The sequence below is a fragment of the Jaculus jaculus genome, chromosome 2 (assembly GCF_020740685.1).
Source record: "Jaculus jaculus isolate mJacJac1 chromosome 2, mJacJac1.mat.Y.cur, whole genome shotgun sequence".
Taxonomy (NCBI): Eukaryota; Metazoa; Chordata; class Mammalia; order Rodentia; family Dipodidae; genus Jaculus; species Jaculus jaculus.
In genome coordinates this window covers 97,059,301-97,072,647 of record NC_059103.1, presented here as the reverse complement: position 1 = coordinate 97,072,647, position 13,347 = coordinate 97,059,301, and positions in this window count along the sequence as shown.

Below are 13,347 nucleotides of genomic sequence, written 5' to 3'. Positions count from 1 at the left end.
ATGTAATGAGATGTTTCTCTCTTGTGGCCTTTGAATTAGCCTTTTTTTTTTTTTTTTGGTATGTGTATTTAGTGTCTTGACTGTATAATATGACAGTGAAAACTTCTTTTCTTACCCAGTCTATTTGGTGTTCTATATACCTCTTATACCTGGATAAGCATCTCTTTCCTTAGATTTGAGACAGTATTTTATATGCCATTGGCCTGATGTTCTTCTCCTTCTTACATTCCCACAGTTCAGATATTTGTCTTTCAATATATTATACATTTTCTCACATCAATAAATAGATTCATCACAACTGAAATCAAAACTACAACTATTTTTGTCTGCATATAGATACATTGATTCCAAAATTTCCATGTTAATGTAAAGGACATAGATTGGTCAAAACAATTTTAGAAAAAATCTTGTAAGGTTTGACTTGGTGCCTAAGAGATTGCTTAATGGTTTAGGTGTTTGCCTGTGAAGTTTCAGGACCTAGGTTCTACTCCCCAGAACCCATGTAAGCCAAATGCACATGGTGGCACATGTGTCTGGAGTTTGCAGTGGCTAAATGCTCTGGAGCACCCTTTCTCTTTCTTGTTATCAGCCTCTTTCTCTTTTCTCACAGTTTGAATGGTAAGATCTACCCTGACATATACTATAACAGAGTACAAAAGTGTTTTGTGGACAATAAGCTTAATGATCCATACAGATGAGGAATCTACCTTGGATTTGGTGCATGAGTTTTATGGGAGATTCTTGTGGGGATATGACCAGTGACATGAGCTTTGACAAAAAAAGGTAAATATTTGGATTTCAAGAGATAAAAAATGAAGAGTAGTGACCAATATAAAGTCACTGTAATATCACAAAGCATGAGCAAACACCAAGAACACTGTTGGGTAGCAGTGAGGACTTTCACTGTGGCTGGAGCAGACGTTATTTGGAAGGGAAGTGATTAAAGCTAACAGTTAGTTTTGGGACATTGAAGGTATTGCATGCCATGCTAGAAAGCTTTGGTTTGATTCCTTAAAAGATGAATTTTTGAATCCAATAGCAGATATAATCTAATTTTTAAGGTTAATAACATGGAGAATAAGACATAATAATGTTAGGATATGCATGCAGGAATTGAATCCATGGAGATTTTCCAAGGAAGGAATGAAGAGGATCTGGGTGAGGGTAGCAATAGGAAAAATGGAGATGGGAGTCAATTCAGAGTTACTAGTGGGTAGAGGCAATGGAAGATCAGGATTCATTGACTGTGATTGATACACAGGATGGAGAGGGAAGTCACTTTTATATAGTCATGCCAATTAATAATAAAATAGGAGATTATAAGAAGAAAAATATTGTTTAAGTATTAATTTATTTATTTGAGAGGGAGATCAGGGGAGAGAGAAAAAGGGAATATGGGCATGCCAGGGCCTCCTACCTCTGCAGATGAACTCCAGACTTATGCTCCACTTTGTGCCTGTGACTTTACGTGGGTTTGGAGAACCTAACCCAGATTGTCAGGCTTTGCAAGCAAGTGACTTAACCACCAAACAATCTCTCCAGCCCAAGAAAAATACTTTAATAGAGGATTAGTTATTTTAATTTTAAGTTATTCAGTAATAGATGACCTGTAGATAGTAGTACAGTTTAATTTTAATAATTAACAAGCTGACATGGTATTAGCAAACAATATTTTTTTCTGTGCTTACTTCTGTCAACCTTAAAAGTGTTTTAATCTATTGTCATTAAAGGCTGAAAGCAGGATAGAGGGATACTGGCAAAGCCTAAGAACTCATGTTTGAATCTCCAAGTCCCACATAAGCCAGACATACACTGATGCAAGTGCTCAGTGCCACACATGGGCACAAGGGGGCACATGCATCTAAAGTTCATTTTCAGTGGCTGAAGGCTCTGGTGTGCCCATTCTCTTTCTCTCTCTTAAATAAACAAACAAACAAACAAGCAAACAAATAAATAAATAAAATTATTAAGGAAAGGCTAAAGCCAGGTGTGGTGGCTTACACCTTTAATCCCAGAACTTGGGAGGCAGAGGTAGGAGGATAACTGACAGTTCAAGGTCAACCTGAGACTACAGAGTGAATTCCAGGTTAGCCTGGGCCAGAGTGAGACCCTACCTTGAAAAAAAATAAAAAGGCTCACAGGGACCCCAGAGATGATTTCAAAATCTCCTTGTTAAGTGCCAAGGTTTTGGAAAACATGTAGTTATCTGAACATTTAGAAAATTTTCTCTCTTGCAGGCTCTTCTACATAAAATTTCAGTTCAGTTCCTCACAGGCTCTTTTCTTTAAACTTAGAATCTTTTCTTTTGATTTTCTTTCATTTCTCTCTAACTTTAATTATCCATCTTCAGTTTCTGGACTTCAAACTTGATATAGTACTCTAATGAATGTCTGACCCCCCGTCCATGGGTCTCTCATGTTCCCTTCTTCTTTTAATATTTATTTGAGAGAGAGAGAGAGAGAGAGAGAGAGAGAGAGAGAGGCGCAGGTAGAAAGACAGAATTGGCACACCAGGGCCTTTACCTGCTGCAAATGAACTCCAGAAGCATGTGCCACCTTGTGCACCTGGCTTTATGTGGGTCCTGGGCAATCAAACCTGGGTTTTTTGGCTTTTCCAGCAGGTGCCTTAACCACTAAGCTATCTCTTCAGATCCTTAATTTCTGTTTTTGCAAATTTTATTAACTCCTTACTTGTGTACATTGATTTTTAAAAATTTTATGTATTAACAATTTAAAAGACATTAATTTGCCAGTGCCTTCTTTGCTAAACCATACAAAATTGTAACAAATAAGTATGTTTTAAAATTACAATAATCACATATTATATATAGTTGCTACAATGGCACTCCAGAGTTTCTTTTCTTTTTTCTTTTAGTTAAGTAAAAATTTTGTATGGATATCTGACAACCTGTGCCAGGGTGATGGAGACACACACTGAGGATACTCAAAATGCACCAAAACAAAAATGGAGAAGCTTCTGACAGCTCAACACTAACGTAGACTTAAAGTACACCCACCAAGGTTCAGTGAATTTTGCCAAAAAGGCCATGAAAGAATGTGAGAGCCACAGAGTGGAAGGGAATATTCAAAGGCATTGCCTTCACCACCAAAAAGACTGACTGATGCTTTTACAACTAATTACCTACAACTCCATGGTGAATACCAGCAACCCCACTAAGGAATATCCTCAGTAGAGTAGGGGCAGGGAGGAGGGGAATGATGGCACCAACATGTTCCCTTCCTGTTCATGCATTCCTCCATCTCTGACTCACACAGTTCATCACTCACAATGGCACTGCTCAGCCTCTGTGGCAACCCTATCCCTCCACACTTTGTTTTTCCCTTTTTACTACCTTCCATACCAAGTACTTGCTATTGTTTTAATTCACCAAAACCATTTTGGGTTTCAATTTTGCCTTCAAAGAATCAAGATTTTCTCAATTTTATGTGTAAATAAAATTTCAAAATGTAGTAAAGTGTGATGGGGGGGGGTAGGATGATTTAGTTTCCACAATTATATGTTTAGTAATAATCTTTGAGAGAGTAAGTTATGATTCCAATGAATAAGACTAAAGGATGTATTAGACTTATTGAATAATAACTTTCTAGTATGCTTTTAAGCACATGATTAATTAGTATGTACACTAATATATTTCAGGTGAGTACTTCATAATTAAATACCTTTTCCATGAAACCTTCTCATAGCAGATACTGAAGTGATTCGTACAGCAAGCTTATTGCACATCTTCTGTGTTTTACTTCCCTCTTCTTACTTTCACATCCAAATTTTAGTCATTAAATGGAAACTCTTTTAAAATTGTTGCTATATGGTTTCCACATGGAGCAATGACTAAGGTCTCAACAACTCAACCCTAGATAGTATGTTGGCAGCCCTCTACAAATTTTCTCTGGAACATCTTTCAGGTATGTTCCAAGAAGCACTGTCAACTTTGCTCATCCATACCAGTGCTGATTTCTTAGTTCTAGAGCTTAGAAAGATGGAAAGACACAATCAACTAATTCCAGAATGTAATTAGACATCAAAAATACTCAGCATTATTTATTAGCTTTCCTTCACTTTACATAAAGTAGATAGATTGTTTTAATCCAGACTCCCATTAGCACCATAAATTGAGTGTGAGTAAAAGTCTATGTAGACATATTCTGAGTTTAAGATGGTTTGCACTCTCGTGGTACTTTTATGATAATATTCTATGCTGTCTCTACTGTCAGATAAATCAATTAATTAAATCTATTTTTAAATTACTTATTTCTTTCCTTCATTTAATACCATGATTTCTGCCCTTCTAATTTCCCTATTTAGGCCAGTAATTTTCTTGTATTAAGGGTTAAGTTTTGAGGGTTTTGCATAGCATACATCTATTGATTTAAGTTAGTTTATTTTGAAGTATGCTATACTTCAACCAATGAATGTACTTCACTGAGCCCTGACTCAGCTGCTGGGAACTGCTTACAAAGATAGACTCAATCTTATTGGCTTCAGTCAGGACAGGGCATCTTCTTGTCGTTCATGGTTCTAAGTGCAAAATAATTACATCAAAAGGAGGCTTTGAAGCTCCAAAATGCTCTGTAGCTATTAATTGTTTAATTATATCTTCAACCTTAAGGGCTCTGAGCAATTTAAAGTTTAATTTTTGTTTTGTAGTTTTTGGTGTTCATTATAGCACTATTTTGAGCTCCTGATCTTGGTTTTATTTGGATATGTTTCTCTTGGAAGTGTTTGTAGTTATTTTTTCCCTAATTTTGTTAGACTGCCCATGGGGCTTGGGACAAGGCTGCTTGTAAATTAATATAAAAATGAACTACATTTATATTCTTTGTCATTTGCAAGAATGCCATTTGGAATCCATTCTTGGAATATGAATCTCCCAAATACGGACTGCAGTGGAATTCAGGTGCGAAGTAAACTCAGCAGGTCTGGTGTCAATATCCACTTAGCTAGGGGAAGCGAGTATTTTTATGGCTTTTAGCATTACAAACAGATTGTCACTGTGTGCTCTGTGAAATGGAGAGAGGGTAACTTATGTATTGTGTTTTCAGTAATTAAGTAATGTGCACTTACTTTAGCTTCTTCAAGATTGTGAAATCACAGTAGAAACAGGAATGCTATCTTTACTATGTTCAAAAGTAATTTAAGGGCTGGAGAGATGGCTTAGCGGGTAAGCGCTTGCCTGTGAAGTCTAAGGACCCCGGTTCGAGGCTCGGTTCCCCAGGAACCACTTTAGCCAGATGCACAAGGGGGCGCACGCGTCTGGAGTTCGTTTGCAGAGGCTGGAGGCCCTGGCGCACCCATTCTCTCTCTCCCTCTATCTGTCTTTCTCTCTGTGTCTGTCGCTCTCAAATAAATAAATAAAAAACGTTTTAGAAAAACTAATTTAAATGGAAAAAGATGGTTTTCTGCTTTTTGTTTTTTTATGAGAGAGTATGTGAGAGCCAGTGAGCAGGAGAGAATTGGTATGCCAGGGCCTCCAGCCACTGCAATTGAACTCCAGGTGCAAGCGCCACCTTGTGCGCATTGTGTGACCTTGTGCAGTTGCATCACTTTATGTGTCTGGCTTACTTGGGATCTAGAGAGACAAACATGGTTCATTAGGCTTTGCAGGCAAGCACCTTAACCACTAAGCCATCTCTCCAGCCCCAGTTTTCTGCTTGTTAACTCATCAAGATATTTTTCTTGTGATTTCCACCTGCACAAAAATTGTGAGTAAGCTCTTGGTGGCTGTTTGGGCAGTGATGTGGCCACTTAAGATGAAAACAAAACAAAACTCCTACTTTGTCACTCCAAATGACAATGAGTTGATCACTAACTTGTGGTTCAGAGATGAGAAGAGAAGATGAACTCTGCATCTCTCAGCACAACTGGCCACAGTGAGCTCTCAAGACCTTTCAACTTGCACCATGGTTCTGCCTTAACTGCATTTCTACATCTGCTACATTCACACACGATACATGTTCAACAAAGAGCTCCTCTATATTTGAGCCTGGATTTTAAATGTGTGTGTTAACTCAGGAAGGCTTTTCTCCAGCTGGCAGTAGTGGTGGATTTCCACTGCAGAATTTCATCCGAATTGCAACTAACATGATCTGAAGCACATTTATGTTGGTGCAGGAGGACTGGAGTCACAACAGATAAATTAAAAAATCATTTAATGATGGATTATACAAGACAGTGTTTTTCCAAAAAATGTTTTCTATCACACAAAGGCCAGAGATCACATAACTCCTGTTCAGGACCATCCATCAAGGGGACTTACTCTCACCAAAAGGCTAAGTTGCCAAAAAATAGAGTGTCGGAAGGATTTCAGTATTTGAGATTGTATGTGTTACTTACATAATCCAATGACTCAGGATGGCTGGGTGCCCTGTAACTCAGGCAGAGATCTTATTTTATTGAAATCAAATATAAGACATCAGAGTGAACTGCCAAAATTCAATATTTGTTTCATTTCCATCTCAGACTAAAAAATGCCTTTTATGTGATTTTCATATAAAAAAGAGACAATCTACATCTAATATATTTACATTTAGTTGAATGAAGATATCAACATTGGAACTTCACTTACATGTTCATTAATAAACTCAGTACTTTGTGGAACCTGGGGAGAAGAAAAACTTTTAACAAAGTTTGTCTTAACATTGCACTAGATGCTGAAGGAGGACAGTCAGTAATTTTTGGAGTTCATTATAAGCAGGATTTAAGTAACTGAAACAATTTTGAAAGAAAGAAACAATAAAGTTATTTCAGTTATAAAACTGATTTTATGTGACCCTTAGATTTAATTTATGCTTAAAATTATGAAAACATGCTTCTTCCATACAATCTATATTATGTCAAAGACTCTTTAGAGTACTTTAAAAATTTTACACATGCACACAGACATTTTACACACACACACATACACACACACACACACATATATATATATACACACACATATATATTATATACACATTTAAGTATGCTTTTAATATGGAGTTTATTTGCTAAAATTATGCAAGGCATATTTTAAGAGAAGGTTATTTGCTTGCTAAGGTGGCAGTTTGTCTTGTTAAATAGATGAAATTGGGAAGCAGAAAACATACATTTTTAAAACATGGGCTGGAGAGATGGCTTAGCTGTTAAACACTTGCCTGTGAAGTCTATAGACCCCGGTTCAAGGCTCGATTCTCCAGGACCCACATTAGCCAGATGCACAAGGGGGCATACGCGTCTGGAGTTCGTTTGTAGTGGCTGGAAGCCCTAGTGCACCCATTCTCTCTCTCTCTCTCTCTCTCTCTCTGCCTCTTTCTCTCTGTGTCACTCTCAAAGAAATAAAAATGAACAACAAGAAAAGTTTAAAAAACAACATATAATCCAGGTGTGGTGGTGCATGCCTTTAATCCCAGCACTTGGGAGGCAGAGGTAGGAGGACCACTATGAGTTCAAGGCCACCCTGAAGCTCCATTGTGAATTCCAGGTAAGCCTGGCCTAGAGTGAGACCCTACTTCTGAAAACAAAAAACAAAAAACAAAAAAAATACACACAGATATATATATATATGCTTTTCAAGGTAGGGTCTCACTCTAGCCCAGGCTGACCTGGAATTCACTATGGAGTCTCAGTGTGGCCTCGAACTCACGGCGATCCTCCTACCTCTGCATTAAAGATGCACACCATCACGCCTGGCCCACATATGAATTTTTGCAGTCTAATCAGCCCCAGTAAATTACATAAATAAAGTGGTCTAACTCATTTGACCAAAGCTATGTTAGTCAGCTTTCCATTCTGATAACAAATAGCTGAGATAATAAACCCTTAAAGAGAAAAGATTTATTTTGGCTTATTGCTTTGATGGTTTTAGTCTATGGTTAGTTGGCCATATTGTTTTGAGACCTGGAACATGGTAGCAGAAATGTATATGGACCAAAATGTTTACCTTAAAGAACGTGGCTGCTAGCATCCCACTCTAACCCCTCTAAGACATGCCCTCATTGACCTAATGACCTCTCATTTAGGTTCCAGCTTTTCAAGCTTCCATCATCTCCCAGGAGTGCCAGTGTTTATGAAGCCTTAAAAAATCCAAATAATAGCAAGCACCTTCTTTAATAGTCCAAACATTCCAAATCAGCAAGAGTTTCCCATTTTATAAATATACATTCAAGCACGGAATGTCAGAAATATTTTCTCTAAGGAAAGATAATTATTAGATCTATAGAGCCTCATTTGGTTTGATTTTGTAGTACATTTAGTTTGCATTTGGATAACAATAATTTCTTTCTGATTCTTGCCACTGATGTTTAATGTTAGATTTAGTGAATAAGAAGTTAATTCTTTTAAGTAAGCAACTAATGTCTTCAGGAAAGTTCATTTATGTTACTTTATTTTATTTTTGAGGCAAGCCCAACAAACTGGCTTTTTTTTTTTTTTTATGAGAGAGAGAGAGAAAGTGCTAGGGAGAATTGGCATACCTGGGCCTCAGCCACAACAAGCAAACTTCAGATGCTTGTGCCACCTAGTGTGCATGTGAGACCTTGTGCTTGCCTTACCTTTGTGTATCTGGCTAATGTGGGATTTGGAGAGTTGAACATGGGTCCTTAGGCTCTGCAGTCAAGAGCCTTAACTGCTAAGCCACCTCTCTAACCCTCATATTTTTTAATTGAAAGTATTTTAAAAATATTTTTAAATTTTTATTTCTTTATTTGAGGGGGGAGGGGAGAGAATGGGCATGCCAGGGCCTCTAGGTACTGCAAGCAAATTCCAGATGCAAGCACCACCTTGTACATCTGGTTACGTGAGTCCAGGGGAATCAACCCTGGGTCCATTGGCTTTGCAAGCAAGTGCCTTAACTGCTAAGCAATCTCTTCAGCCTTAATTGAAAGTTATTAATAGTAGGCACCAGATTATCCCCAGGGACTATTAAACCTTTAGAACTCTTGTTGTTTCAACAGCAGGTAAGGCCTCATCTCATTTCCATATTCTAGTTCCCATTCTCAAAGGAAGATCTTGTTTCATATCCTGGGACATTCTGCATGATTCAACCTGGGGGACTTCAGACAAGATAAAGAGAGTCCAGAAATTATAAAATAAAACAGTAATGGATTTATTGGGTCACAAAACAATTTATTAACAGGTTTTACAAATTGTAGTCTCATAAATTTCAAACTTCTTTATATATATATATTTTTTTTCTTTAAATATTTATTTATTTGAGAGAGAGAGACAGAGAGAGAATGGCCATGCTAGGGCCTCTAGACACTGCAAACAAACTTAGACACATGTGCCACCTTGTGCGTCTGGTTTACATGTGTTCTGGTGAATTAAACTTGGGTTCTTAGGCTTTGCAGGCAAGTGCCTTAATCACCAAGTCATCTGAGGCCCAAATTTCAAACTTCTTAATTAAACCACTGTGACTTTTATATTTTTGTGTAGAGACTGTGTGACTTAGGATGCAGGTGTGACACAATAAAACAACACCAGACTAAATATGGAAGATGTGAGTTCTAAGTCAGGTCCCTTTTCTGAAAAACTATTTGTTGTTGCTAAGGCTTTTGACTCTCTCTGAGACTCAACTTTGTCATATAATGAGAGTATCAGTCCAGACACAGTGAGATATCATAAGTATTAATTGCATTGCATGTTTAAAATGAAGTATCAAACAAATTATAAATATCATTTGTCTTGTATAATGAATGACAAACAAAATAATAAACTCTAAATTAAAGCAGTGGTTTCTTTGGCATCTATTATATACTAGTTTCTACTGAGTTTTGGTTTTAGTATGCTGAGTCATTTCTGAACTTGAATCTGCACACATTTAGATAGGATATCTTATGATGTCAGATATTTTAATATCTGAAATATTCCCACATACCCAGGGATAAAATAGTGAATTATGTAGAAAATACAGCAAAAACATTTGCCTATGACTTTAAATCTACCCATTACAGTGGATTTGGTAACAATAGGCCCATTGGAAAGAAACCACAACCAACTCTATTTGACTGAGGTGCTTGTACTCAGTTACTTGAGTCTGGAGTTTACTAAATCTGAATGAGAACTAACAGGGATATGGAACAACTACAGCTTTTTTTTTTTAACCTGTAAATAATAGTGTAAGACAATAGTGTAATAGTGTCAAAATAATGTAAAAATAGTTTTCTGAGTTTCTTAACCACTTGTTAATTCTTGGTGGAGCTTTTTATTGTAGAAAGTAAACCTCTCATAAGTGAGGTCATGGAATTGTTTCTTAGGTATTGGTGTGGACCAAATTTGACAGACAAGTAAATGAGATAGAGGTCACAATATCCCGTGTAAACACAAGTTGTCTCCTTCTTAGCAAAGGTGCCCCTGGTATCAGATTATGCACTCTTGATGTTACCTTTGTGAGCATATGTACAGCACCCTTCTGTTTAACATACCTGTCCAGGTGAAATTCAAGATCTTTGTCTTTCACATACATCTTTAAAAGAATGAGCTTTGAAACAGGAACTTTACACTTACTTTCCCATCTTGTACTTCCACTGTCTTGCAGATGACCCATAAGTATGAAGCTCTGTGGTCCATTCCAGGAACATCCAGGGAATATGTGTACCATCACATTACACTTGCTTGAGCCAACATGTTTAACTGAATACACAAAAAGTATCAGAGATTTCGTTGGTAAGATACTATTATTTTCTGTAATCCTATACTTTTTTATATACAAGCCATACAGAGAAACAACAGACATGTTGATTCTGTCATTTCAATATATAGCAAAGTGCTTCCATGAAAACCAGCTGCTGGCTGAGTTGCAACTTATCAGCTTATAGGCAATAACCTTAGCCTTTTCTCTTTGCATGTGTGAATGAATATGGCTTGTGGATTCCTCTGGGCACATTGTAGTTTGCCAAAAAAAATTTTAATATGGACGAAAATGTGCTTTCTCTCTTTTGGAACCTTGTGGAGACATAAAATTCTAAATGAGAATAGTAAGCCTGACATTTGCGGGTCATGGTTATACTGTTCTAAAGATATTATTTAAGTTTTCTTCCATGTTTTGGCATCAGGAAGGCATGAAGATGAAAATTTCCCCTAAAGGCTTCCAAATCCTTTGTCTTCTGGCTGTATTCTTATTATTCTCAGGTCTGCCTTCAGCTAACAGGGCAGGGCCTTGAAATGCTTCAGTGGTTTTGTACCCCATCACATACAGTTTAAAAATATGCAAGTTATTGTATAGTGATTTTAACTCCCCTGACTTTATTCACTAACTCTTTACCAGTTCTCATCAATAAATCCTTTTTATCTTTCAAAAACCCGAAGAAAGCTGAGTCCACAGTTGTTATTGCTTCCTGACACTTGGTAATCTTTCAGAGGGATGTTGCATGGCTCACCCTCACACTGCTCTTGTTCATTGTCTGATACAGATTTTTAAACAAGAAGAAGGAGGAAGAAGAAAAAGAGGAGAAAGAATACAGAAAGGAATGTTTCTCTGTGATTTACTCCCATATATACTTCATAGGATACATGTCATAGTTTGTCTAATACATATCACATTGCAAAACCATTGATTCTTCAATCTTTACCATTTCCTAAGAGAAATTTTCAAGATGTATTGCTAAATTCAAAGTAAATCTGAGAGAAAGCAGGCCATTGTTGTGTGGACTAAGTGATTTAGAATTGATGAAAGTTCTTGACATGTCTCATAATAAAGGTTATATGAATTTTAATTGCTATTTGTATCATATACTATAAAGTCATCCCCTCCCCCTGCAAAACCATACATTGAAACATGATCACTCAAGGTTTTTATCAGGTAGGGCCTTTTGAGATGTGATTAGGTCATGAGAGAGAAGTTCTAATAAAGAGGATTAATGGGATTAAGGGATTTTGATTTGTGCCTTTTATAAAAGAAATTCTAGAAATCTGCTTTATTCCTACTAGCATGAGAGGACACAGTAAGAAGATGCCATTTGTGAATGAGGAAATAGAGCCTCCATAGACATGATATCTACCAGCATCTTGACCTTGAATTCCCAGCCCCACAAACTGTGAAAATTAAGTTTCTGTTGCTCATAAGCATCTTCATCTATGGCCTTTTGTTATGATGACCTGAATGAACTAAGGCATTATCTATATCTAAAAGTGAAATGTTTTCGGAGGATTACCTGGTCATAACTGTTGTTTCAGAGAAGGTGACTCTCTAATTTTATCAGCACATATTACTTTTTATTGTATCTGCGTGAAAAGAATTGACAAAATAGCAAATAAATTACAGTTCATTATCTATATTTTACTTTTGGTAATGGTACCTTTCTGTATTTTTTTTTAACCAATTGACCCAATGGGAGGGTAAAAAGTCAATAAAACTCTGTCCTCAGATAATGTTAGCAAAAGCCACCCCAAGGGGCTGCTGTGTCAAGCAGGTTACTGCTGCTTTCTCCCTCAGTCTTGAGGTTTCTGCTATTTTCATTTTTAACTAGGAATGTTGGGCTTATCCCTGTATACATTTGAGCAAACAGGGTTCTAAAGTCTGAGAGGACATGTGAGTAATGATTTTCAGACTATGGAGAGCTAGATTAGGCTGGAAACCCAGACCTGCTATGGGAATAGCCTGCTTAGAAACCCTGTTTGAAATGTGATGAAAGAAATTACCTTTGATCTAATGTTAATGAGTCACAGATGTTGAAACTCTTTTAAGTAATTTGATGATTTTGAATATTAATCTTTACTATATATGTATTTATGTTATATCTTATTATATTCATATATATTATGCATCCATTACTTAAAATTCTTATTTTCCATTTTAACCAACTGGAAAGCTAAGTTATTAGAAGATAATTAGGTAATCTTAAGTGAAAGCTGGACTATATATTGTTTTTACATTGTTTTTGTTCATCTATTTGTGGAACTTTTCATTTATTTGCATGTCTTTTCCTAGGTTAGGCAGCCTAGTGAACCAAGTAGTATAGAACAGGAAACCAAATGATTTTCTTATTTTCTGCACTTAAATTTGTGGACATCTTTAGAAGGCTTGAACCAAACAAATAATCCTTATTTCTAGATTCAGCCCTATAAAGTTTGCCTGTGTTTGGGAATTGTAGCATATTCGGAATGAGCTGAAAACATTCTGTTGGAGTAGGAGTTTTAACGTTTCTGACTTGGCTGAGGTTAATATTCATTACATTTCAGTTTATAGATGGTGGGAAAAGCCAGCTGAGAAGAAACTGAGTTGAGAAGGAAAAGGTGAAATAGTTTCCAGTTAATGTCTTCTTTAAAAATGCGTAGCATATAAATAAGCCTCATTTAATGATGCACTGAACAGATGTCTGTGAACACCAGCTTGAGCCATTTTTAAGTGATTTG